This window comes from Theropithecus gelada, chromosome 6 (assembly GCF_003255815.1).
Source record: "Theropithecus gelada isolate Dixy chromosome 6, Tgel_1.0, whole genome shotgun sequence".
Lineage (NCBI taxonomy): Eukaryota > Metazoa > Chordata > Mammalia > Primates > Cercopithecidae > Theropithecus > Theropithecus gelada.
In genome coordinates, this window is record NC_037673.1 from 86443633 (window position 1) to 86471222 (window position 27590).

At 35.4% G+C, this 27590-nt stretch overlaps 1 protein-coding gene across 1 annotated transcript in view; it reads left to right on the forward strand.

The window, feature by feature from the left end:
- Positions 1-27590, forward strand: part of ADGRV1 (adhesion G protein-coupled receptor V1) — a 596167-nt gene that overhangs the window by 406342 nt on the left and 162235 nt on the right. The window lies entirely within an intron of this gene.

Here is a 27590-nt window from a genome sequence, read left to right on the forward strand (position 1 = left end):
ATGAAGATAAAATTAGTTAATAGACATGAAAAATATTGAAAGTTAAAGTACTATTTCAGCAGAAGTCATTTTAATAGAATTATTGTTTCTGATCAGTTATATACATAATAAATACTTGTTATTGATATATACAAATGTATTGCACACATAGGCAATCACAAACACATACCCCATACCACATTCAGATGAAGGAGGGCTAGCTATGTAAAACACACACTCAAACACACAAACATACACAAACATACAAACACAATGCACACTAATATACCATATATTTTTGTAATTCTGTCTTTTTATTGAAATTCAAAAGACTCCCTAATACTGATTATTTTATAATATTATAATGTGTTTTATGCATATACAAGTCTATATTCCTGTAATCTTCTAAAAAGGAATGATGGCATCTCTTCAGAATTATATTATGATTTTTTACATTTTACCACCCCTTGCATTAATTTAAATCTTGGACTGCCAAGGTTAATTTCAGAAAATTCTACATCATTCCTTGTGACATGCAAAGTAACCATGAAGCAAGTCGTGGTGGCTAGCAGACTGTTCTTTTCATGAGCTTCCTGGCAAGACAGGACTTACTTAATTTTAGCATTACATGTATACCCATCCGGCCTTGCTAAATGGACCCAATGAATGTAATATTAATTAGAAAAAACTATCTTGTTCGTTTTAAAAGGATTTCTAAAGGGAGAAATAAACTATGATCAAAGAATGTCCAAATGAACTTACTCAAAGTATTTGCCTTCTTAAGCTTTTGGCAAATGTTCTCTATGACCAACTAAATTATAACAAGTGAAATGTAAAATATAGTTACTTCTACCTGGTTTTAATCTTAAGGAATTGTTAGACCAGAGATCGGGTGTGGTGGCTCACGCATGTAATCCCAGCACTTCGGGAGGCTGAGACAGGCAGATCACAAGGTCAGGAGATCGAGACCATTCTGGCCAATGTGGTGAAACCCAGTCTCTACTAAAAATACAAAAAGTAGCTGAGCATGGTGGTGCATGCCTGTAGTCCCAGCTACTCAGGAGGCTGTGACAGGAGAATCACTTGAACCCGGGAGGCGGAGGTTGCAGTGAGTCAAGATCACACCATTACACTCCAGCCTAGGTGCCAGAACAGGACTCCAACTCAAAAAAAAAAAAAAAATTATTAGATCAGCATGTCTAACCATTGCATTACAGGTTACTTTTCTCCTTAATTCACAAAGAATATTCCTAAATCATTCCCATATGAATTTATTCTAGCTTGTAAAAATTCTGTATCTTTAATATTACTTCAATTTTAATATAAGGTTATAAACTGACATATTATTGATACTAAAATATTGTATACTTATATCATAATTTTAAAGCATGCCATTTCTCTAAAGGTCATGATAGATTTATGGTTGTATGAACTAATGGCTCATCTGTTGACCAGTGGTTACTTCATAGTATTTTGCTTTTCTTCTAGGCTCTTCCCTAGAAGAATTTTAAAATTCTTAGCTCATTATGGAAGAGCTAAGAATTTTTAAAAATGCCTCAAGGGGAAAATCTCCAAGTATCTTGTTCACTTCTTTCTGGAACGTGTTTTCTCAAGTTCTCTTTCCTGCCAGCCCTGAAGTCTAATTTTTGTTTCCTTAGCTCTTTGAGATTGCCAAATAATTCACTGGCTTTCCTGGTTCTCAGCATCTTTCCTCATCCTGGATTTTCAGTCTCCCTTTCTTCTCCAAGTATTAATAGGCAAATACCCTGGAGGGAAAGGTGGTATGCTGAATTCAGCACTGATTTCAGTGAGCTTCTCTTCTTTACAAGTTTGGCCTCTCAATCTTGCCTGCCTCAACAGCTTTATAGTGCCTTCAAACAAAAGATTTTGTTTTGTTGATTTTGCTTTAATTTTATTTTTTCTGATTATTCTAGATAGAATTATAAATCATGTACAAGCTATTTCACTAAACATAGTTCAGTATTTTAAGATGGATTTTATAGATAGTGTGAATGTCTACATTTTAAATGGTAATACACTGGTTAAGTGTTACTGATTAAATATAGCCAAAGTCCAAAATTTTACCAAATAATTTATATAATCAAGTGTTAAATTTCTTATGGAAAGCAGTGAAAACACTTTAAATACTGGTGTTTCCTAAGTGCTGACTTTGGTCTACTTTTCTCCCTATACATTGTTGTCTATTCTTAGGGCTTGCCATTTTCTATATAATAACCCCAGAAGTTGTGTCTCTAGCCTATAAAACATTTTTCTGAGCTCCATACCCATATTATATATTCCATACCCATATTATATATTCAAATGTCTCAGAAACATCTTTACCAGAGTGACACACAGCTATTTCATATTTAGTATGTTTAAAATTGATATCCTAAAATGCTTTGACCCACATTCTTTATGAAATGTCCACTGTCCACCCACATACACAGGCTGTGAACCCAAGTTACTTTCTACTTCTTTCACCTTACACTCAATATTCTACAATCATGAATTATTTTCTAGTCTAACTCCTAAATGTTTGTTTTCCTAATACAGTTTCTCATTTCAACCATCATCTCTTACTTCATCACCATCTCTTCAGTTCAGCCTCTGTCTTCTTTGGTATGTTGAGTTGCCTCCTAACTTGTGCCCCTACCTATAATTTCTTCATTTTATAATCTATGCATTAAATTCTGAAATATGCAAGTGATCGTATTACTCTGATGCTTAAAACCCAGTGGTTGCTTTTCGTTACCTTCAAGGTCATAGCTTGATAGGTTATCCATGGTTTGACACTAAACTGCTGAACCAGCTTTTTAAAAATCATTCTTCCCACTCTCCTCCCTTGTTTTCCTTTGTAACTGAATTACTTGATTTTTCCCATGATCTCTTATTTCTATACCTTTGAATATATCTTTTATATCTCAAATGCCTTTCTTTCATTTGTCTGCCTACAAAGTCCCTATTTTTCCTCGAAGCATCAGCTTAAATATCAACTTAGTAAAGCATCTGTTTTCAGATTAAAATGCTACCTCTTATATATAGCCTTGGTAGACTCATAACTTTTCATAAATCCTAAGATTGTACTAATTATACTATGTTGAAAATATTTGTTTATGCCATTCATGTAACTTGAAATTCAGCCTGGAGAACAGTGATTACTTACCGACTATATGGAAAGGGTTGGTAAGTTTATCCCTTAGTGGAAATATCTCAAGTAGAAAAAGGAAGGCCTTAACAATCCAGTGTAAGTTTACACAAATAACAGTTTAGAAAAAACTTTCATGTTTCCTCTACACAATAACATACACATGCACAATAAAGATTTCATACAACAATATGATTAGTAAAGATATCTAATATATTTAGAGGTCACCAAATGATATATCTCAATATTTTAAACACCACATGAGGCGTCAAATCTTATAAGAAAGAAATTTTCTTATATGTACATAAGAGATCAAATTCTAATTTACCAAGACAAATATGTATTTTTCAACCTAGATTTAAATTGCACAACCTGATTTGGAGAAAAGTCAAAAGTACCTATAAAATTTAAAATGTCCTTTTTTCTATAAAGTAGAAAACCCAATATAAACTTAATATTGCTGCTTTGCCACTGAACTAGATGATGCTATGGATCTATGAGGAATCATACTTTACTCAAAGTTAATAGGAGGAGGCACCTACACTTTCAAAGTTTTCTAAAGCAGCATTCCCCAGCCTTTTTGGCACCAGGGACTAGTTTTGTGGAGGACAGTTTTTTCACGGATAGGGCCTGGGAGTGGGAAGTGGTTTTAGGATGAAACTGTTCCACCTCAGATCATTAGGCATTAGTTAGATTCTCATAAGGAGCACTCACCTGGGATCCCTCACATGCACAGTTCACAATAGGGTTCACACTCCTATGATAATCTAATGCCTCCACTGATCTGACAGGAGGCAGACCTCAGGCGGTAATGCTGGCTCGCCCGCCGCTCACCTCCTACTTTGCGGTCCTGTTCCTAATAGTCCACGGCCCTGGGTTTGGAGACTCCTAAAATATATATTCATTACTTTTGAATTTAGTGCTAGAAATGCTTCCAACTTCCTTTCTATTTTATAATTGAACAGTGCTTAAACTGAAACAAAGGCAAAAGTAAATGAATCTGCCCCTGAATGATTGCTATTTGTTACCAGAAATAACTCTATTGAGAGTACCTGGAAGTAGTCTATTGAGTAGTTTTATATGGAATATCTTTGGAAGTAGTCACCTACTTTTCTTGGGATAGATTTTTGGCTACTTTAGGTAAAGAAAACAAGCTAAAGGAGACCTTATCATGCAAAGCGTAGGGGAAAAGAGAATATAAAAAAAGTCAAGACCCAGGGTGTAAGTAAAGGGAATGTGGTCCTGAGGGGTGTTCTTACGTAGAGAATATGCCTTTTTTCTGGAACCCCAGTTATGTGAATATTGATAGAGTGATTGGAATGAGTGCCAAAGACATGCCATACAGAGGTGAGGACAATGAAGACATTACTTACTTTTATCTCAATATTCTAACTTCTAAACAACCCCAACACATTAATAAATGTCAATAGCAGTAAAAATGACACAATAAAGATGATAGGTTGTTTTGTACTTCCAAAATGCCTGCTTTTTTTCATCCTTGCTAATTCGTATGAATTCAAACTTAAGAAAAATCAACAAATAACTTACTGAATAATGACTATATATAAAGGCTTAAGTTAATTCTCTTCTAAGCATAGAATTTGATTGTGATGAAAAGTTGCATAGTTTCATAACTTAATTTTAAAATTGATTACAGTTTTTTAGTTTTTTTGTTGTTTGTCTTTAATTTGTGGAGACAAGGTCTTGCTGTGTTGCCCAGGCTAGTCTCAAACTCCTGGGTTTATGCAATTTTCCCATCTCCCAGAGTGCTAGGATTACAGGCATGAGCCATCATGCCCAGCCTAGTGTTTTAGTATTTTAGTTTTTTAGTATTTTAGCATTATGTTTTACTTTAGATACACTAAACAAATCTTTATTAAAACCTACTCTTATTATCCTGCTTCTGAACTGAATTACCAGTTTTGCTAAATCCTCTGAAGACAATCTAATTTTGCAAGCTGTATTAGAAGAAATGTTATTAATATAGAGGACAAATCTCTATTTTAAATTAGAACTAAATAGAAGTAATTGCACTGTATGGGAAATATGATATAATACGAGAGTCTTTATTTTCATTAAATTACTTTAAAAGAGAATCATGAAAAAAATGTTTTTTAGAGAACATGTTTACTTGTTGTCTGAGGAGTGAACAAAGTCACCATATAGCTTTGAAAAGGAATGTTGTCAGGATCTCTTCATGCATTTGCTCAGGTAGGGATATATTACTGCCTGTGGGTGCACATGCACACACATAAAGAGATAAAAGTACATCCACATAAAAATAGCAACCTCAGACTAGCGTTTTCTATCTGTTCAGACCCTAAGATTAAAAAATATTGAAAGTACGTTTCCCCACAAAGTCTTCTTAGAATAATGGAATCTAAGGGTTAGAAAATGTCTAACTTGCTCTAATAAAGTCTCCCCCACATCCTTAAAAACATGATTCCAATTCTTGTTCAAAGGCTTGTTAGCTCCTTCAAATTTTTATTCTAACCATGCTCAGTATATCTGACTTTTTATGGTGATTAATTATACAATTTATTAAACTGCTAATACCTTGTTATCTTAGTTTGATTTACAGTATTATCACTCTAAACAACAACCTTAGCTTTTCTGATTACCGCTTTGTGTCTCTGAGAAAAATTCCAACTAATGTTTTGAGTTATGTCTCGCTTGGCTTCTCTTAGTTCCTGGATCCTCCTCTTTGCACACAAGGTAGAACCTAGGTGTAAAAAGAACTTTATCAAGCTTTTAATGCAATCTCCATGTAGTTCTTGAGTAACCTTGACAGCATTGCTGACATTCTTTCACTTTATGTTTGAACTCTTCCATGAGAAAGAACATACTTTCTCCCAAGACTTCTTTGTGTAGAATAGGAAACTATCTCTTTTAGATTCTGGTTTAATATCTAATTGATGGGTTCATTGCAAATAAGCAAAATAATGTGGTATTTTCCACATGATAATCCTTTAAATATTTCTCCCAGTTCTGTTTTTCAATCTAAACATTTCTGATTGGTTTATATAGTTTCTTATGCAACATCTCTTTACTGTTTTGATCGATCTCTTCTAAACTAGGTCTATGTCAATTCTTCTTTTTACCTTTTATTTTAAGAATTTTAAACTTATAGAAAAATTGCAAAAGTTATACAGAGTTTACATATACCTTTTATCCAGTGTGCATGCATACTTACATAATTATAGCACAATGATCATAACTAGGAAATTAACAATGATAAAACCCTTTAAACTGCAGACCTTGTTCAGATTTCACCAGGTTTTCCCCAATGTCTTTTTTCTGCTCTGAAATCCAATGCACTATGTCCCATTATCTTTAGTGCTTCTGTGTCCTTGGTCTTCAATCTGACAATTTATCTGTCTTTCCTTGGTTTTCACTTTTTTTTTTTTTTTTTTTTTTTTTGACCCCAGCTGCAGTGCAGTGGCATGATCTTGGCTCACTGCAACCTCCGCCTCCAGGGTTCAAGTGATTTTCCTGCCTCAGCCTCCCGAGTAGCTGGGACTATAGGCATGTGCCACCACGCCTAGCTAATTTTTGTGTTATTAGTAGAGACAGGGTTTCACAATATTGATCAGGCTGGTCTCGAACTCCTGACTTCATGATCCGCCCACCTCGGCCTCCTAAAGTGCTGGGATTATAGGCATGAGCCACCAGGCCCGGCCGGTTTTCACTTTTGAAGAGTACTGGTCAATTATTTTATAGAATAACTCCAAACTTCTCTGATATTTTTTCAAGATTAGATGGAATTTACACATTTTTGGCTAGAATGACACAGAGTGTTAAAGTACAAGTTTTTTCATATGAACATATGTTTTCAACTCTCTTGAGTATATGTCTAGGAGTAGAATTTGTTGGGTCATATGATTTAACTTGCTGGTTTCAAGATTATCTCATTGTCTTTGGCTTTTAACAATTTATATGTCTAGGAGTGGGTCTGTCTGTTAAACTTCTTGGATATATGGATTAATGTTTTTCATCAGTTTGGGGAGTTTTCAGCCATTGATTTATCAAATATCGTTTCTCCTCCTCTCCTCTGAGTCTTTTATTATGCATATGTTGGCACATTTGATGCTGTTCCACAAAAATCTAAGGCTGTGTTAATTTTTCTTTGCTCTATTTTTTTTTTTCTGTTCCTCAGTTGTGATAACCTCTATTGACCTGTCTTCACATTTACCAATTTTTTTTCTTCTTCCTGGTTGAATCTGTTGTTCAGCATCATTAGTAAAATTTTCATTTTGGTTATTTTTCTGTTCTTTTCTTTCTTTCTTCCTTTCTTCCTGTCCTCCTGTCTTCCTTTCTTCCTTTCGACAGAGTTTCACTCTTGTCATCCAGGCTGGACAGGAGTGCAATGACATGGTCTTGGCTCACTGCAACCGCTGCCTCCCAGGTTCAAGCGATTCTCCTGCCTCCGCCTCCCTAGTAGCTGGGATTACAGGCAACCACCACCACGCCCAGCTGGTTTTTATATTTTTAGTAGAGACGGGATTTCACGATGTTGGCCAGGCTGGTCTCTAAGGTGATCCACCCACCTATGCCTCCCAAAGTACTGGGATTACAGGTGTGGGCTGCCATGCCCACCCTAGTGGTTGTACTTTTCAATTCAAGAATTTCTATGTGGTTCTTTTTTATGATTTCTATCTCTTTGATATTTTCTATTTGATAAGGTGTAATTCTCATATGTTCATTTAGTTATATGGATATAGTTTCTTTTATGTTTTGAACATAATTAAAATAGCTAATTTAAAGTATTTGTTCAGTAAATCTAACATCTGGTTTTCTTGAGGGATAGTTTCTATTCATTATTTTCTTGTGTATACATCATACCTTGGTTTTTTGCATATTTTGTAAATTTTCATTGAAAATTGGACATTCTATGTGGAAAATTTAGAAATCATAAATTTTTCTCTCAGGTTTGTTGTTTCTGTTCATAGGAGTAGTTGTTGTTTATTAACTTTTCTGAATTTACAGATTTGATTTCATAAATCTATATTCTTTGTCACACGTGACCACTGACATCTCTTGTTTCATTAATTTAGTGGTCAGCTAATGATTGAAGAGAGATTTCCTTAAATGCCTGTAACCAATAAATCTCCCAGTCTTTGCCAGAAAGCTCTATGTGCATGTTGGGGCGTGACTTCAACACTCTACCAGGAAGTTAGTAACTGTCTTAGCCTTCGCATTATGTACATCCTCAAAGTCAACCAGCGGTGAGAGAGCCTAGGGCCTTCTCAGGTCTTTCCTGAACATGAGCAAAGCCTCAAGCATGCCCATGGCCTTTTACATTCCCAGGAATGTATTGGAGCTTTCCAAAGCCTATGTGTATATCTCATACTCCAGCTTTTCTTCTAAGCTTTTGAGGTTTTTTGCTCAATTGTTGTTATCCCCTGGCTCAGATAGCCATGATGTTAAATCATGTGCTTTTAGTTGTTTTTAACAAACAACCCCCTGTCTCCTTACCCTATACCCAAGGAATAGATTTTTTGCATTGACTGAACTCTGAGATACATGAAATACAGAAAGCCTTGCAAGTTGGGATTTTCTTTGAGACTGAAGCTTTGAAAGAGCTCCAGCTTCATTTTGCTCCCCAAAGCCCCTCTCCAGTGGGTGCCAGAGTGTACCCAGAATGCAGACTATTTTTCAAGGCTATATGAGTCTAGAGAGTTTCCCCAGCCATGCCTTCTATACAGCCTGTGGAACTGTGAGTTAATTAAACCTATTTTCTTCATAAATTACCCAGCCTCAGGTAGCTTTTTATAGTAGTGTGAAAATGGACTAATATAGAAAATTGGTACCTGGAGTGGGGCATTATTATGAAGACACCTGAAAAGCTGGAAGCAACTTTGAAATGGGGTAACAGGCAGAGGTTGGAACAGTCTGGAGGGCTCAGAAGACATGAAGATGAGGGAAAGTTTGTAACTTTCTAGAGACTTGTTAAATTGTTGAGACCAAAGTGCTGATAGTGATATAGACAATGAAGTTCAGGCTGAGGTGGCCTCAGATGGAGATGAGGAACTTACTGAGAACTACAGTAAAGGTCACTCTTGCTAAGCTTTAGCAAAGAGACTGGTGTCATTGTGCCCCTGCTCTAGGGATCTCTGGAACTTTGAAATTGAGAGAGATGATTTAGGGTACCTTGCAGAAGAAATTTTTAAGCAGCAAAATGTTTAAGATGTGACCTGGCTGCTTCTAAAGGCCTATGCTCATTTGCATAAAGAAATGACCTGAAATTGGAACTTACATTTAAAAGGGAAGCAAAGCATAAAAGTTTGGAAAATTTGCAGCCTGGCTATGAGGTAGAAAAGAAAAACCCATTTTCAGGGGAGAAATTCAAGCCAACTGCAGAAATTTGCATAAGTAAATAGGAGCTGAGTGTTAATAGCTAAGACAATGGGGAAAATGCCTCCTAGGCATTTCAGAAACCTTCACAGCAGCCTATCCCATTACAAGCCCAGAGGTCTAGGAGGGAAAAATGGACCAGGCTCAGCACCCCACTGCTGTGTGCAACCTCAAGACATGGTACCCTGCATCCCAGCCCCTCCAGCTCCAGCTGTGGCGAAAAGGGCCAGAGATATATCTTAGGCCACTGCTCCAGAGGGTGTAAGCCATAAGAATCCTTGGCAGCTTCCACATGGTATTAAGCCTGTGGGTGCACAGAGTGCCAGAGTTGAAGCCTGGGAGACTCCAACTAGATTTCAGAGGATGTATGGAAATGCCTGGATGTCCAGACAGAAGTCTGCTGCAGGGGTAGGACACTCATGGAGAACCTCTACTAGGACAGTACAGAGGGAAAATGTGGAGTTGGAGTCCCTACACAGAGTCCCCACAAGGAGTCACAGAGTCCCCATTGGGACACTGCCTAGTGGAGCTGTGAGGAGAGGGCCACTGTCCTGCAGACCCCAGAATGGTAGATCCACAGACAGTTTGCACCATGTGCCTGGAAAAGCAGCAGGCACTCAATGCCAGCCCATGAAAGCAGCTGTGGAGGCTGTACCCTGCAGAGCACAGGGTCAGAGTTGACCAAAGCCTTGGGAGCCCACGCCTAGTGTCAATGTCACCTGGATGTGAGACACAGAGTCAAAGGAGATTATTTTGGAGCTTTAAGATTTAATGACTGCCCTGCTGGGTTTTGGATATCCATGGGACCTGTAGTCCCTTTGTTTTGGCCAATTTCTTCCTTTTGGAATGGAGTATTTACCCAATTCCTGTACACCCGTTGTATCTTGGAAGTAACCAACTTGTTTTTTTTATTTTAGAGGCTCATAGGCGGAAAGGACTTGGCCTGACTCTCATTAAGATTTTGGACTTGAACTTTTGAGTTAATGCTGAAATGAGTTAATATTTGGGAGGTTATTGAGAAGACATGATTGTGTTTTGAAATGTGAGGACATGAGATTTGGGAGGGGACAGTGACGGTATGATATAGTTTGTTATGTATCACCACTCAAATCTCATGTTGAATTATGATCCCGAGTGTTGGAGGTGGGGCCTAGTGGGAGGTTATTGGATTATGGGAGTGGTTTCTAATGCTTTAGCACCATCCCCAGAATGCTGTCTTGTGATAGAGTTCTCATGAGATCTGGTTGTTTGAAAGTATGTAGCTCCTCCCCCTTTGCCCTCTCTTTTTCCTGTTCCTGCCATTTAAGACATGCCTCCTTCCTCTTCACCTTCTGCCATGATTGTAAATTTCCTGAGGCCTCCCCAGCCATGTTTCTTGTATAGCCTGCAGAACTATTGGTCAATTAAACCTCTTTTCTTCATAAATTACCTAGTCTCAGGTAGTTCTTTACAGCAGTGTGAGAATAGACTAACACAGCTTCATATCTAGAATACCCAGGTACTGAAATACAAAGACCTAAAATTACATTTTCACAAACTCATTGTATTAAATATGTCTTAAGATACGCCTCTAAAATTACCCTTGATTGGAGTACAGTGGAAAGAGCAGGGGCTTTGGAGGTGGACAGATGAGGAGTCAAATACCGACTGGGGCATGTTCTAGTTGTGTGACACTGAGCAAATTAGTTACCCTCTGTGAGCTTGAAGTTTTCCATCTGTGCAATGGGCATCATAAAACCTGTGTCCTAGGACTGTGATGTGTATTAAGTGAAATGATACCTGTAGGGAAAATGCATGTACAGTACCTGGCACAGAGGAGGGGACAATAAGTGAAAGCCACATGTATAAGTCTATGAATGTGTGTCTTATATGAAGTAGTAATTACATGTAAGCAATCAGACAAGCCCAGTTAAACATTGTTGACCCTATAAGTCCTGGAGAGTTGCTTACCATTTTGTTATCTCCGGCTATTTCGAAAGTATTATTTACATCATTTCCATCCTTTTCTTCTTTACTCATGTTTGACACAAGGATTGCAAGCACTAAATTCTTTAATATTTCTGAAACTCGGAAGCTTCTACCAACGTAAGTTAGGAGCTTGTTTTGTTTTTGTCATAAATGAGAAAGAAAAATGTCTCTAAAGCTTACAATCTTCTATGAGACTGTCTTGGTCGGTGAGTGTTGCTGTACTAGAATACCATAGACTGGATGACTTAAAAAGTGAGCATTATTTTTTTTTAACACACAATCACAACAAGAATGGGATATCATGTGTACTTTGCAATTTACTTTATGTTTACTGGTAAATAAATAAAATGTTTACTTTTTATCAGTATATAATTCCCGGTATCGGTATGTAATACTCATTTTCTGTGTCAGTATGTAATACCCATTACATGATAATTTATAATATTCTATTGTGTTGATTTAATCAATCTTTTTGACAGACTTCTGAACTATTTCCAGTTCTTCTTTATATCATTGTTGTGATGAATATCCATATATAGGTATCTTTGTATACTTATGTTAATATTTTTGTAGGGAAAATTTCAAGCAGTGGAATGACTCAATGATATATGTATACTTTTTTACTTTAAAAGATATTGTCAAAGTGTTTTCTAAAAAAGATGCACCTGTTTATACTAAAACAACAAATGATGACAGTGCCTTTTTCCCCACATTCTTGCCAACTCTGGGCATAATAAGTTCTTTTTAATGTTTACCAGTGTGATTTACACACACCTAAATATACACATATGTAGTACCTTAAACTTGTATTTCTTTAATTATTAGTTATGTTTTAATAGCTTCATTTATCATGTTACCAGACACTATACTAAGGGCATACTCATATAGAACGCTGTGAGTTTGAATATCTTTGCACAGATCTATATAGCATTTGTTTCTTTTTTGAATTACTTGTTCATCTCCCTACATTAATTTTTCTGATTGTTTGCTCATGGTTTTCAATGATTTGGAGAGTGCTTTGTTCTTACTCTTTTCTCATTTCCTTCTTTTGGCACTGAGGTGGGCTATATTATAGCTATTAGTTTTTGTCTCTCTTGAATTTTTATTTCTCTATTAACACATCTTTCTCTTATCTATTTTTAAGGAAATTTACATCTTATATGAGATGAGTTTTTGTATATCAAATTGTTTCAGATAATTATTTTAAATATTTTGTGTGCTAATTCAATTTTCCATCTACAATAATAGTACAGTTAACATGTTGAGAACATTTAAAGTTATGTTTAACTTTAACTCAGGATCAAAATGGTGAAAACATATGTTGCCATAAGAACCTCAGTCTATATTCATCGTAATTTATTAACTAGAGGCAGAATCAGGAAGATTAATGATTACTTTTTAATGCAAAGTGCTAAGAATTTAGGCATTTGAAATATCAAGCGGAATAGAGCATTAGGAAATAGGTAATTGTAAAACTGCGGATGATGAACTTATAATGATAGAGATGTTTATGAGATTACATTTCATCTTTTTTATTCTCTTTAAAAATTTTAGTGATAAAATGGAAAATTGGGCACCTTTTATTGTCAGAAGCTCTGTAATACAAAGTTTTTTTCAATATTTCAAAGATTTCCATTTGGAAAACTGAAAAAAGCTCATACAGCCACAGATGGTCAAGTGTGTATTATTCAGGAAAGAAAACAGTTCTTTATAGAGGAAGTTCTGTTGTAGATGTCTCTAATGAAAAAGGGAATACACACAAACGTAAGCAGCTTGTTAAACAGGATACTTCATACAATTTAAGAAAAACCATTCCTGGCTCAAAAGGATTTTCTGACAACTGATTTTGGGTTTGTATTATTTACTTTGTAGCTTCTCAGAAGCAAGGATCTGCCTACTCTTTCTTTTTCTTAAAATAATGTTATATTTTTCTTATAAAATTAATCAATTTTTTTAGAAATTATGGAAAGCAAAAAAAATACAATAAAAATAAAAATCAGAGGTATCCTCATCATTTAGATATATACACTTGATGTGTTTCTGTTTATGTCTAGATTTATACATTTTTGTTTTATAATAGAAAATTGAGATCTCTCAATTTTATCTCCTGCTTATTTCACTCAATGTCATATTATTTGAATTTCCCATGCCATTGAGTATACCTCAACACTTTTTAATGGATTCACAATGTCTATCTCATGACAGATTTATAAAACATGTTTACCTTTCTTCAGCATTGAACATTAAAATTCTCCCCATCCCCATTTTTAATATTTAAAAACCTGTAGTGAATGTGCTACGTTGTATTTCCACTTCACAGATTCCTTGAAATGAAATTACTAGATTAAGGATATAAGACTTTTAGAAATATTGGAATTACCAAACTGTCTTCCAGAAAGATTGAAAATTTTCAGTCTTAACATTTTTTGAAAGTACCAGTCTCCCAACACAAGAACTAGTCTTGATTTTTTTTATTAGCGTTATGATTTTGACAGTAAATATTGTATATTAGGTTGGTGCAAAAGTAATTGCGATTTTTGCCATTACTTTCGGTGATTCTCCAGAGAAACAGAGCTTACAGGATCTGTGTGTGTGTGTGTGTATAAAGACATTTATTATAAGGAATGGCTCACACTGTCATGAAGGCCAGCTCAAGATCTGTAGGGTGAGCTGGCAAGCTGGAAAACCAGGAGGTCTGATGTTTCAATTTGAGTACAGGACAGGGAAAAAAAAATGATGTCCCAGTTTGAAGGCTATTGGACAGGAAGAATTCTCTGTTACTCGGGGAAGGATCAGCCTTTTTTTCCTCAGGCCTTCAACTGATTGGATAAGGCCCACCCACAGTAGGGAGAGCAGTCAGCTTCACTCAGACCACCAATTTTAATGTTAATCTCATCTAAAACCATTCTTACAAAAAACACCCAGAATAATGTTTGACCAAATATCTGTCAAGTTAGGTTCTCCTTTGTGTCTCCATTTTTCTTTTATTTTTGAGACAGGGTCTCACTGTGTTGCCCAGGCTGGAGTGCAGTGGTGCAATAATGACTCACTACAGCCTCAACTTCCTGGACTCAAGTGATCCTCCTGCCTCAGCTTCCCTAGTAGCTGGTACTACAGGCATGTACCACCATACCTGGCTAATATTTTTATCTTTTGTAGAGACCGGGTCTCATTATGTTGCCCAGGCTGGTCTTGTATTGCTGACCTGGAGGAATCCTCCCACCATGACCTCCCAAAGTGCTGAGATTATAGACGTGAGACACTGCACCTGGCCATTTTTCCTTTTTTAAGAAGTCTGCCGTGAATGTATTATGTCAAATAATTTAATTATGTCATATAATTTCAAGTTGACACATGAAATTAACCATCACATGTCATGATATGTTATTGTTTTTGTTGCTATTTTTTTAATGAGACCGGGGAATTTAGGCATACTCTTATTTATTCATTGGCCATTTTGGACTTATCTTATAAACTGTATTTTTGTCCATTTTCTTGTTTTGTTATTGATTTGTGAGAATTTTGTTCCTATTAAAGATATTACTTTGTAGTATTCAATGAAAATATTTGCCACACTTTGTGATTTACATTTTTAAATTGTAGTAAAATCTATCCAAGTTTTTGTATATTTTTATTGTATGTTTCAGAACGTTTTTCTTCTATTAGATCTTTCAATACCATTTTATTCCATTTCATTTTGGAGGATTCTTTTTTTCCTGAATATCAATTAACTTATTTGATCTTCCTTCTATCTCACACATTTGCATTATATTCTCTCTAATTATTTTCTCTTTGTGTCTTTTTCTCTCAGTTGTTGCTAATTCAGTTGCAAGCTGTGTTTATTTCCTACAACACTAAATATTGTAACATTATTTTTCTTGATGTTATTCACATCAGAACTCAGAAAATATATTATTATTTTCTAGCATTTTGTGTTACAGATTAGCCTGATATTATTTTTCCATTTAGGTAAATTTTTTCTTCACCTTCATGAATGCTTATAGATCTTTAAATTTTTATTTCTATAATGTAAAACTTTGAGCTGAGTATATATAACTGTAACTATTTTTCCTTAAACTTGTCTGATCTTGGGCAGTCTCGTAAGTCAACAGACGTGGTGTGTTCTGCTCAATGAAATTTTTCAATCTTACACAGTCTATTTGCTATTTTTCCATTGTTCTGAAATCAGAGATATCAAAGTATTGTGAGTACTTTGTCTTTCATGTTCATAATAATCATGTTTTTTTAAAAACAGTGCTCAGCTCTTTGACTTTACCCCATGCATCTGTCACAGTTTCTCCAGTTTGTCTGCTGTGAAAGTGATTTTGGATTCTGCAGTGTCATTCTGCTTATTACTGCTTCCAATGCAGATGTCAGGTGTTATTTCATTTCCCCCCATTTCTTTTCCTCTTTAGTTAAATCCCTCAGTCAACCTTTGTCTGGGCCTTATTTTGCTTCTTTTCCTTTGGGTTTGTCTTCTTGGATACTACTTAGACTTCCAAGCCATTTTCTAAATTTTTTCTAATTTTCTAAATTATAATCTTTTCTTCTGAATTTCAGGGCTTTCACTTTTTCTTCTCATGTACCCATGTTGATATTTTTTGTTGAATTTATTGACTCATTCTAGAAGGAGATCCCCATGGGGCTTCATGTTGTCCAATACATGAAGTTATGACTTTGGTTCTGTTCACTTTCTTCTTAGAATCTCCATCTTTAAATATACAGCCTAATTTTAAATGTATATACCTTATAATAGCTCAATTAACAACGATTAAGTATTCATTTACTACAGATCTATAGAATGGATGTGGTATTTACCTACTGTTACCTACATAGTCTAGTTATCTGATACTTTAAAAACCAATGAAATATATGGAAAATGTGAGCCCCCCAGTTGTCTCTGTACCTGTGTAATAGATCTTTCCTTACCTCCCAGGGTACCACACTCTAACACAGTCCCCTTTACTTCAGCTACTCCTGTGGAATTGGTGAGCTGCAGCCTCTAAACAATGTATAAAGGTAATTAGGATTGGTTGAAGAGATGAACTGCTAGCAGAAGAAAAGGTCATACTCAGTCTCAAAAAGAAATTATTTGAGCTGCTCAACTTTTTAGTGGATAGAAATCCTGCACCTTTTAATTGAGTGAATACCAGGTAAACTATTAGGTAACTTGTTTCTTCTTGGGAAATTAAGGTGTAATGAGGTACAAGGGCAGAATAATTATAGGTAGCACAGCTAGAATTAAACCACGTGTATTTGACTTATCCACAGATCCATAGCTGCTCTCAAACATACGCTAGAAATCCTATTCTACTTAAAACACAGTCACTGGTGATATTTTATGTGAATATCTGACAGTTTCTCTGAAGGTGGAGGAAGCAGTGAGGAAAACTGCTTGACATAATTCTGTTCAGTTCTAGAAATAGAAATGACGAGATCCCAGGAGATAACAGTTCTCGCCTTGTGGAGCCCTTGATAAATAGGGAGGGAAATCCTGAACGTAATTAGATGTGTGTACACACTAAAATTTAGGAAGATCCATTTTTAAACACTCCGACGAAAATGAGTATTTCATGAACAGAGGTGCTGAAAGGAACGAGTGCCAGAGGAATAAAAGTTTCAAAAGTTAAGTTCCAATGGAATGATTGGGAATAATTTTAAAGAAAAATATTTACAGTCATCAAAACCAGTATGGGTACTTGTATTCTTCCCAGTGGACTCAGATGTAAGAAGGACAGGTATAATGAAAGAAAGAAGGAAAGTATCATTAATGGGAAAAGAATAGCCAATGTAAGAAAAAAAGAAGCTTAAATCTAAAACAAAGTGAGGCTTGCTAAAAAATGATGAAATGGTAACTGTAGGAAAGGAGAGGCCATTTAAAGTTTGTGTTCAGATTAAACATGCACTCAACAGTGGAGAAAATGTCGACTATAAGGAAACATTATAGTATTAGAAAAAGGAAAAATGATTAAGTCCTATTTTGCTTTAATCTTCTCTGTCAAATAGAATATTTGTGGACGGGGAAGCCTACGTGTAAACAACTTCAACTATCAGATAAGTGAACTGATGTAAAAGCATCTAGATGTTCTAAGTAACATTATATATTCTTCCTGCATGAATGATAATATTCACATATGAGAGAACCTGATGAACTGATTTTGAGGAATGTAGAATTCAGGACAGTTTGGTAATGGAAAACAAATGAAAAATAAGCAAATATTTTTATAAATCTGATTTATCAATCTCAACCATCTTATGAATCCTCAATGTCTAATTTATCAGTTTTATGAATTAGATTCTGAATCCTCCCAGTCCTGAAAAAAATTTCCTAAAATATCTTATTCATCTGATTTTTGGGGAACATTTAGGAAAAGAAAGTGATGATAAACTAGATTATATATACTATTAGACCAATTTCCTTTGCAAAGGGGTATACCAACATAGGAGAATGCTATAGACATTGTAATCTTTGCCTTTGACTCTCATGACTTTCTTAAGGATGAGATGGTGAAATATAGGACTGGATATGGTTGAGTTGTTTTGTTATTGGTTTAATAAATGTATCTAAGTATTGGTTTAATCGTTCATTGTGAATTCTAAAGCTAAAGAGAAATGCTGGAAAACAGTGGGGCTTCAGGAGGAGAATGGCCATGATGGTTAGATCACATGCCATCATGTAGAGGGTCACGGATAGAAGCAACGGGGAGGGCTCAAGTGTGAGAAGTCCTGGGGGAGACAGCATGGCTCTCTTCAAATGAAGAACTGACATAGCCAAAAAGGAGGCCTGGAGAATCAACTGGGAGAGGCAAGCATTGAATGGAAGTTAACTGAATGAACTCTAAAGTTCTTCCCTCAATGTTTTATAATTTGGTTCTCTTTTATAAGCCTAAAGTACAGTCATATTTTTTTAAATTGTTATTAAATACACTACATTCAACCCTACACTAAATTTAAGTGGATATTTTGTATATTTTCTCAGAATTCATCTTAAACTTTATAGCGTCTTTATGCTGGTTTCAGAGTAAATGCTCAAAAAACTATTTTATTGGCTAATTTAAGTTTCTAGTTGCTAAAATATCACCTAGATATGACTTGTAAACCAAAATTACTTTCTCTTAACAGAAAAAGACAATGTAAGATACTTAGGTAAAGAAATTTAATATAATTTTAAAATTATATCTTAAAATTGTATCATAACTTTTTAAGGCAAAAAAATTCAGTTTGTTTGCTATTGCTATTTTCTTTTGGAGTGCAGTAGTGCAATCTCGGCTCACTGCAACCTCGCCTCCTGGGTTCAAGCAATTCTCCTGCCTCAGCCTCCCAAGTAGCTGGGACTACAGGCACATGCCACCAAGCCCGGCTACTTTCTTTTTTGTATTTTAGTAGAGACAGGGTTTCACCATGTTGCCCAAGCTGGCCTATTGCTATTTATGTTGTAAAAAATCTGCTTATGCTGCACTCTCCCACTTTATTATTCGCAGTCTTGTTCCTCTAGTTGCTCAAGCTAGATCATCTGGAGTCATCTTTGGCAGCACTCTCTCACCTATTTCTGTATCCTGTTAGTCACAGGGTTATTGATCCTTTTGATAACACTTAAAACCTGTCCTCTCCTGTCCATTCTTATTTCACAGGCCTAATTCAAGTCCTCATGATCTTGAACAAAGTCTATTGCAATAGCCTCGAAACGAGTTATATCACTTACCCCCATTCCAATCCTTTCCCTGTACCATCACTAAAGTTCATTCCAAAACACAGATCTACTTAAAACCCTTCAGGAATTTTTAAATCCCTGGAGGGAAAAATCCAAACTCTTCTACACAGTATGCAATGTCCTTAATTCATTGGCCCCAACCTATATTTTCACAGTCACTCATGCCTGCTAAGCCCTGAGTCTATATTTTTCAAACTAGAATACTTGTAGAGTGGCCAGAGTCACAGAGCCACAGGATAGACATCACCCATGTTCTTGAAAGTTTAATTTTATTTACATATCTAGGATTTTTTAAAGTAGTCAGCTGGTAAATAAGTTAAAATACCATTTTTGTACTACACAAGTTATACCTGTGACGTCTGAATGGGAATACAGGTACAGAGCCTTACAGGGGCAGATGTGGGTTTCAAGGAGACTGACACATCTGTGATTTGGAGAGCCAACCATAAGAAACATGTACAAAATTGCAAATCCAAAATTAGATACAAAAATGAATATTCGTTTGTAAAGAGAAAAAAGTCACCAAATATTTTGTACTTAAAATTTTGACAAACACCACAAATATACAAAATCCAGAAATAACATAACTGTATTATTAGTTGTCAGACATACTTCTCTAATTTTTTTCGCAAAATGTTTGTGTACTTTTTGATCACCTTTTTGCATGGTATCAATTAATAAGATGTTCTGTGGAGAAACCTGAATGATAGATGAGTACTTCCTCTAACATGGTCAATTGAAATTTGTTCCTATACTCATAGATGTTCTCACTGTTTGTAGTATTGCTACAGATTTTTCACAACAAAGACAGAATTCTCATAAATTCTACTTTATGTGAGTTTTTAAATTAAAAATAGGTATATTAAGCATTTATAATTTAATATACTAGATATCTTTCTGATAAAAAGAGAAATAGGGGTGTGATCATTGGAAGCATTTTTCTTAGATAACCTTCTGGCTATGTACATTTTAAACTTTATTTTTCCTCTAGTTCTTCTGTGTCTGGACCCAGTTGGACATTTTCATATCATTGTATAACCTCTGACCCTGCATGTCCTTGTCACTGATGCCATAGGAGGTGGTACAGTGGGTGATGGCTAATAATGACTTCATGATAAGTGGAAGCGCCTGCAAGCCACACAAATATTTCCCACACACTCCAGCAAAAATAAATCCCATCTGCACTTCCCCTTATTAACCACACCCCAAATTACCAGTCCTTCCAATATACCCAATGCAAGAGCGGTTATGCCAGAAGGAAAATTGAAATTGAAAAGAGAGTGGCCTTCGCTAATCGTTTTACAAATTTAACAAAAACTCATGACCAGTTGAACATATTGCTGGGGCCGCTCCTGGCCCCGGAAGGGGCCGTGCCAGTGAGTGGCCCTGACACGTAAGCTTCATTACCTTCAATGGTACATCTACCTCTAGTTCATTAAAAGAAAGACCACACTTTACTGGCTCCTGATAATTAATACAAAACGTTTTTTAACATATACTCATAGTGTAGCCTTCAGTGCTTAGAGTCAATCCATTCTTTTCCTCCTTTATCTCCCTACTTACTTCTTTTTCTCTCCCCTGGGTCCTGCTCCATCCTGCTACTGCCTCTTGTGGTCACGGATAAATATGCCGATTTCTGTCTCCATTCTGAAAGGTTACTGGTGAATCCTTACACCCTCAGAACAGAGCATATATAAGACACACAAATGTTATTCTTGATAATATTGATTTTTCTCTCATAGCTTTAAATATTAGTATTTTGATGTACTGAAAGACTTCCCCCTGCCTTGCAAAGAGGTTGAGATAGAAAAGAGAACAGAGCCATATCCCAAGTGAAAATACATAGGAAAGATAATGGAAAACTCCAATGCATGTTTAGGATGAAACAGAAGAAATCAAAGAATCTCCATCTTAGCATTGGGCCTTTTCAAGCTGCAACTTGAGTTCACCAGAATTACCCATTCGTTCTTTGCCACTTTTCTAAGTGGAAAAATCTGAGAAACACTGCTGTGTGCATATTCAATTATACTACTAATAGTATTATTTCATATTTCACTCTTTGTTTTTTTGTTTGTGTGTTTGTTTGTTTGTTTTTTGAAGAGCATTTCCCATCTCTGTCAAATGATTTTTTTACTCAACTTTCAAAGTCTAGTTCAAAGGTTATTATTCTGTGTTGTTCTATGTGACGTTCTCAGGACACTTCAGGCAAAATTAATTGTGTCTCTCTCTTCTTTTCTAATGCCTTTAACCCCTATTTTATCATTTAGAAGATATCTTACAGTCAAATATTTATCTCTCATAAATAAATATTAGGTCATGATATTTATAAAAGCAATGTCTCATTCTTTTTTGTAATCCAGGAACCTATTCTGGCACTGTTGTGCTGGTAAATGTTTAACAGCTGACTTCTGTGGTTAGGCGACAACTGACTTGGAGCATCAGTTAATTTCTGTGTTTTAAATGCTCCCAACATGGTAGCTTCCAAGCTACCAATGGAGAATCACTGACCACAGCATTGGGAAGAGATGCATACGGCACACCATTCTGGGGTATTTCTACTAGACAGATACAGTAGATGCATGAAAAATAATAAAATGTAGCAAAATAATTAAGAAGTCATGAGTTTTGAGTATTTACTGCCTTTGCTTTTAATCTAGTTAATTGTAAGTCTATATAATTTTATTTTTTTTTTTTTTTTATTTGAGACAGTCTCACTCTGTCACCCAGGCTGGAGTGCAGTGGCATGATGTCAACTCACTGCAACCTCCATCTCCCAGGTTGAAGTGATTCTTGTGCCTCAGCCTCCCAAGTAGCTGAGATTACAGGCATGTACCACCACGCCTGGCTAATTTTTGTATTTTTGGTAGAGAGAGGGTCTCACCATGTTGTTGAGGTGGATCTCAAACTCCTGACCTCAAGATATCCTTCCGTCTCAGTTACTCGAAGTGCTGGGATTACAAGTGTTAGCCACCATGCCTGGCCTGTATAATTTTATATAATGGCTGCGTTTAATAACTGGTTCACCAAATTCTTGAAAATGTAACAATCGGTTCTCATAGAGCTAGTACAAACCAGCCCCAGCACAGTATTTTACATGGCTCCTTGAAAGTGAATATTGACGAATCACAACAGACATTTTCAGAGGATTCTAGAAAAAATTCATATTTGTAGTGGAGGAGGAACACTAATACTGACCCTTAAATTGATACTGATGTTATCCTCAGATAATCTGTTGCATTTATATGCAGCTTGCTATCTCTTCAATTCATAAAAATTCTCAAAATGTGTTGTTCATAGAAGTAAATCACAGAGTAACACAAAAAACTGTTCATCATTCCCTGAGTTCTTTCAAGCTTGACATTTTCCTTTGTGTAGATATGAGGTCAAAGGGAGCAACTATGACTTTCCACTCACAGAATCTGGGCAAAATGATCTTTCATCAAAGCAGATGATAAAGAGAATAGATGTGGTATCAAGAATTGTTGGGATTTCCTCAGATAAAAACTCTTATAAACTCATTATTGCAATTCTGCCACAAGTCTCAGATTGTGCTTACTGGTCCTGTTGGAGACAATTGAAACAAGACGAGGCAAATAATACAGCTGTAGTGTGTTCCAAGAATAACAGAATGACTTACTGTTATCTGTCCCATGACATGTAATTAGATATTTCTGAGAGATTTCAGAATAAATTTTATTTTTTATTCTAAATGTTCATACCTGTAATCTTTTCTCTGTCATATAGTAAATATCTGTCTATAACAGACATTTAGAACCAGATAATGAAAAATAATTGGAAATTTTCTTTTCTCAAAGCTGTAACTTTTGAGTAAGATTTTAATAAAAGAATTCCATTTAAGTTTTTCTCTATTTTGCAGTAGCTAAAGAGAAATTAATTAGTCATGTCATGAACCCAAGTTGTATAATATGTGTTTATAAAATTGTACTAATCCACCACACTAAATTGAGTGGATTTGCAAACATTCTATCATAGCCCTTCAGGTATTTAGAGTCAAGGAGAAAGAGAGATTAAAAAGCATCAGAAAATAAAGGACATACACTTAAGTGTGTTTCAATAAACTAAGGATAGTTATGTGAATTATTAGTATAAATTTTATGTGTTTCTTAAAACATAACAAGTTGGTTGAATTTCTGAGTTCCATTAAGGCATTACAGAGCGCAAAAAAAAAAAAAAAAAAAATGTTGACTTAATCAGGGTCACTCTGGTAATTACTCTTATCATCTTAGCATTTCATTCATAAGAATTGGCCTGTGGTAGATTACAAACATAATAGTCCTTAAACATGAATTACTGAAAACTGGCCGGGTTAGGAAGTCTATGTTAGTAGGGGAACAAAATGAATGGTAATGCATAAAAGCTAACTGCAACATGACACACAGGCTTCCTAAGAAATAAATAATGAGCTAATTCACCATTTCTGAGAAGCAGTAGTTTCATACGCAGTTCCTGGGATGGATCAAAAGAACCACCTAAATATGAGCACACATCTATCCATCATCTAAAAGGAAAGGAAATGCTCAACTATACACAAAGGCTATGTTAAAACACCAGGCTTGTTCTCAGAAATCAGATGATCTTGGAGGCACTTTTCATTGACTTTTGTTTGGCCTGTGCAGACATATTTATGAATTGTAAGAGAAGCTTAGCTTTTCTCTGAGTCCTAAAATATTTGAAATAGAGATATCAAGTTCTCATTTGTTTAGATGAATTTTTAGTGGACCGAAAATGAAATGAAAGGTTTTAGGCCAAAGATATTTTCATGTATTAAACCCACCAGGAAATGAGTACTTTAAATGACAGTCACCCCATAATACAAAGAAATTTTGTCTGATTTATCTGAAATGCTAAATCATGTACTACTTACAGTGGAAACCTTCTGTAAATTTTCTATAAGTTAATCAAATTTGCATCCTAAGAATCACTTTTCATTCATTTAAACTGTATTCATCTTAATCTCTGAAAATGTTCTGAAATTTTTGAAATTTATTTAATAATTATTAGACAAAGTAATAATTTCTTAGTGATGAGTGGTGTGTTTTAATAATTGATTTACCTTTCTTTCCCACTAGACTATGAGTTCCCTGAAAATAGGATTTCAATATCGTTTGACTTTGGATTTTCAGCATTGTACACTTAAACTCACTATTTGAGTGAATGATTTCTTCGAAAAAGATACTGAATTCAATTTATGTTACTAATGTTAATATGCATAGAAAAAATATGGAACAGGTATACGTCAATCTACTAGCAGTAGTTTTCTCTAGAAATGGGATGGGGAAGGGGTATCAGGAGTATTTTACTTTCTGCTTTAGATATGCATGATTGTCTTCATCACAACCTTGCTTTACTACTTTTATAATAAAAATTATGAGGACATAAACAAGTAGCACCTTAAAGTTAGTAGATGAAAAACTTGGCAACTATCCAACTTTTTGTTGCTATTTATGGTAGAGTCTTCACTAAATTGTATTACCAGTTATTTTATTTTCTGAGGAAGAAAAATTAAATTTGAATACTTTTATAGTTAAGAACATGTCATTTTTAGTTCTTTTCTGATGTTTTGGATTTGTCTTCTCTTCACAGTTCTGTGTCTGCTTCTCTTTCTTCTAGAGTTACCAGTTTCCTTATTTAGCCATCATCACCCTAATAAGTGGCAAACAAGCACTACTGCCTAGATTCTAGGGAATTTCACTCCACATTTTACCTCATCTATTTAGAACATTATGATGTTCAGAATACTTTTGTAGACCCTCTATAGGTATTAACATATTAATACACTGTGTACATATCCAACATCCCTAATCTATAAAACTAGAAAATGGTGAATTTAAATTTCTGTGTTCTTCCTCTAACTAGTATCATCATTATCAAGTTGTATGTTTATGACATTGCCTGTATTTTCCATTCACAAAGGCTTTTCCGGTTTTGTTTTGGTAAGGCCAGGGGAAAGAAAAAAAAAAAAAAAGCAATGCTAACAGAAATGGTTTCGTAGTTAATAAAGCTACTTTATTAGCTTGAAATTGCATTTCATGATAGTAGTAGTAATTAACCACTTTGTCCATTTACACCAAAACACTTTTCTCCCTGGGAAACGAACTACCATCTCCTTCAATACTGAAAATTCCCCCAGGTATCTGAGCACTTCATTCCCCACCCGTCTCTTCACGGCTAATAAAATTACCCTTTCTTTTTGATTAACTATTATAGTGTATCTCACATTTAACCTTTCCTTTTCATTCACACTATTACTGCTTAAATCCAGGACCTGAAATACAAACAACTTCAATAGCATGCTAATTGTGTTCAGTTTTTCTTTACATTGGGGCTAGGTTGTTCTACCTTCCCCTATTGCCATTCCCCTGGTAGCTGGTTTCCTACTTACTCCTCAACAAAATTTGATATCCCTTAAACCAGTGTTCAAGGTCCCTGGATACCTTTCAGCTTGGTCTATGACTGTTAGACATTCCATTTGTTCCAGTCTGGTTGCAATACTTGTTATTATTCCCCATTGAACAACTTACACTTCCCTTTCTCTGCCCACTTTCTTATACCATTTATATTCATAAGTTGCCTTCAGTTCTCCTTTATCATCTGTCTATTAAAATCATATTATTTAGACCTTTAAATTATTTAGGGTTCCATGACCTTCTAGAAGCCTTGCTTTATTTCCATTATAGCTGGGTTCTCTCCCCTATGAATAGCTTTCTATTTATTTGAACCATCTTATGTCACTTACCACTTGTTTTCTTGTATCATCATTTATGTAGCTCTCCTCCCATTACTTTCTTTATTTCCTGTTTGTCAAGTAATGTGCTCAATGCTGAGGGAAAAGTGGAAAACAAAAAGCAGTTTGCTCCCTCTTGAGACAGCGTCCATGGTAATGTATATTCATAAATATTTAAAATACATAATTATATATATGTTTTTAATTCTTTTCTAAACTTTTACTTTAGGTTCAGGGGTATATGTAAAGGTTTGTTATAAAAGTAAATCTGTGTCACGAGGGGTAGTTTAACATATTATTGCATGTATTAAGCCTATTACTCAATATTTTTTCTGTTCCTCTCCCTCCTGCCACCTCCACCTTCAAGTAGACGCCAATGTCTGTTGTTCCCTTCTTTGTGTTCATGAGTTCTCATCATTTAGCTCCAGTTTATAAGTGAGAATATGCAGTACTTGGTTTTCTCTTCTCACGTTGGTTTGCTAAGGGTGATAGCTTCCAGCTCCATCCTTGTTCCCACAAAAATACAAACAAACATGATCTTGTTCTTTTTTATGGCTGTATACTATTCCATGGTGTATATGTATCACATTTTCTTTATCCAATCTGTCATTGATGGGCATTTAGGTTGATTCCATGTCTTTACCATTGTGATCAGTGCTGCAATGAACATCCACATGCACGTGTCTTCATGATAGAATGATTTCTATTCCTATGGATGTCATCCCCAGTAATGGGATTGCTGGGTTGAATGATAGATCTGCTTTTAGCTCTTTGAGGAATCACCATAATGCTTTCCGCAATGGTTGGACTAATTTACATTAGCATCAACAGTGTATAACTGTAACTGTTCCCTTTTCTTGGCAACCTTGCCAGCATCTGTTTTTTTGTTGTTGTTGTTTTGTTTTGTTTTGTTTTGCCTTTTTAGTAATACTCATTCTGACTGGTATAAGATGGTATCTCATTGTGGTTTTGATTTGTATTTCTCTAATGATCAGTGATATTGAACTTTTTTTCATATGCCTGTTGGCCACATGTATGTCTTCATTTGAAAAATGTAAGTTCATGTCCTTTGCCCACTTTTTAGTGGGGTTGTTTGTTTTCTTCTTGTAAATTTAAGTTCCTCATAGACACTGAGTATTAGACCTTTGTCAGATGCGTAATTTGAATTTTTTTCTCCCATTCTATAGGTTGTCTGTTTTCTCTGTTGATAGTTTCTTTTGCTGTGCAGAAGTTCTTAAGTTTAATTAGATCACATTTGTCAATTTTTGCTTTTGTTGAGATTGCTATTGTTGTCTTTGTCATGTAATCTTTGCTCATTTCTATGTCTAGGGTGGTATTGTCTAGGTGGTTTTCCAGGGGTTTTATAGTTTCAGGTTTTACATTAAGTTTTTAATTCATCTTGAGTTGATTTTTGTGTATGGTGTAAGGAAGCAGTCCAGCTTCAATCTTCTATGTATGGCTAGACATTTATCCCAGCACCATTTATTGAATAGAGAGTCTTTTCCTCGTGGTTTGTTTTGGTCAGCTTAGTTAAAGATCGGATGATCCTAGCTATGTGGCCTTATTTCTGGGCTCTCTATTTTGTTCCATTGGTCTATGTGTCTGTTTCTGTACCAGTACCATGCTATTTTGCTTACTGTAGCCTCGTAGGCAATCCCATTCACAATTGCCACACACACACACAC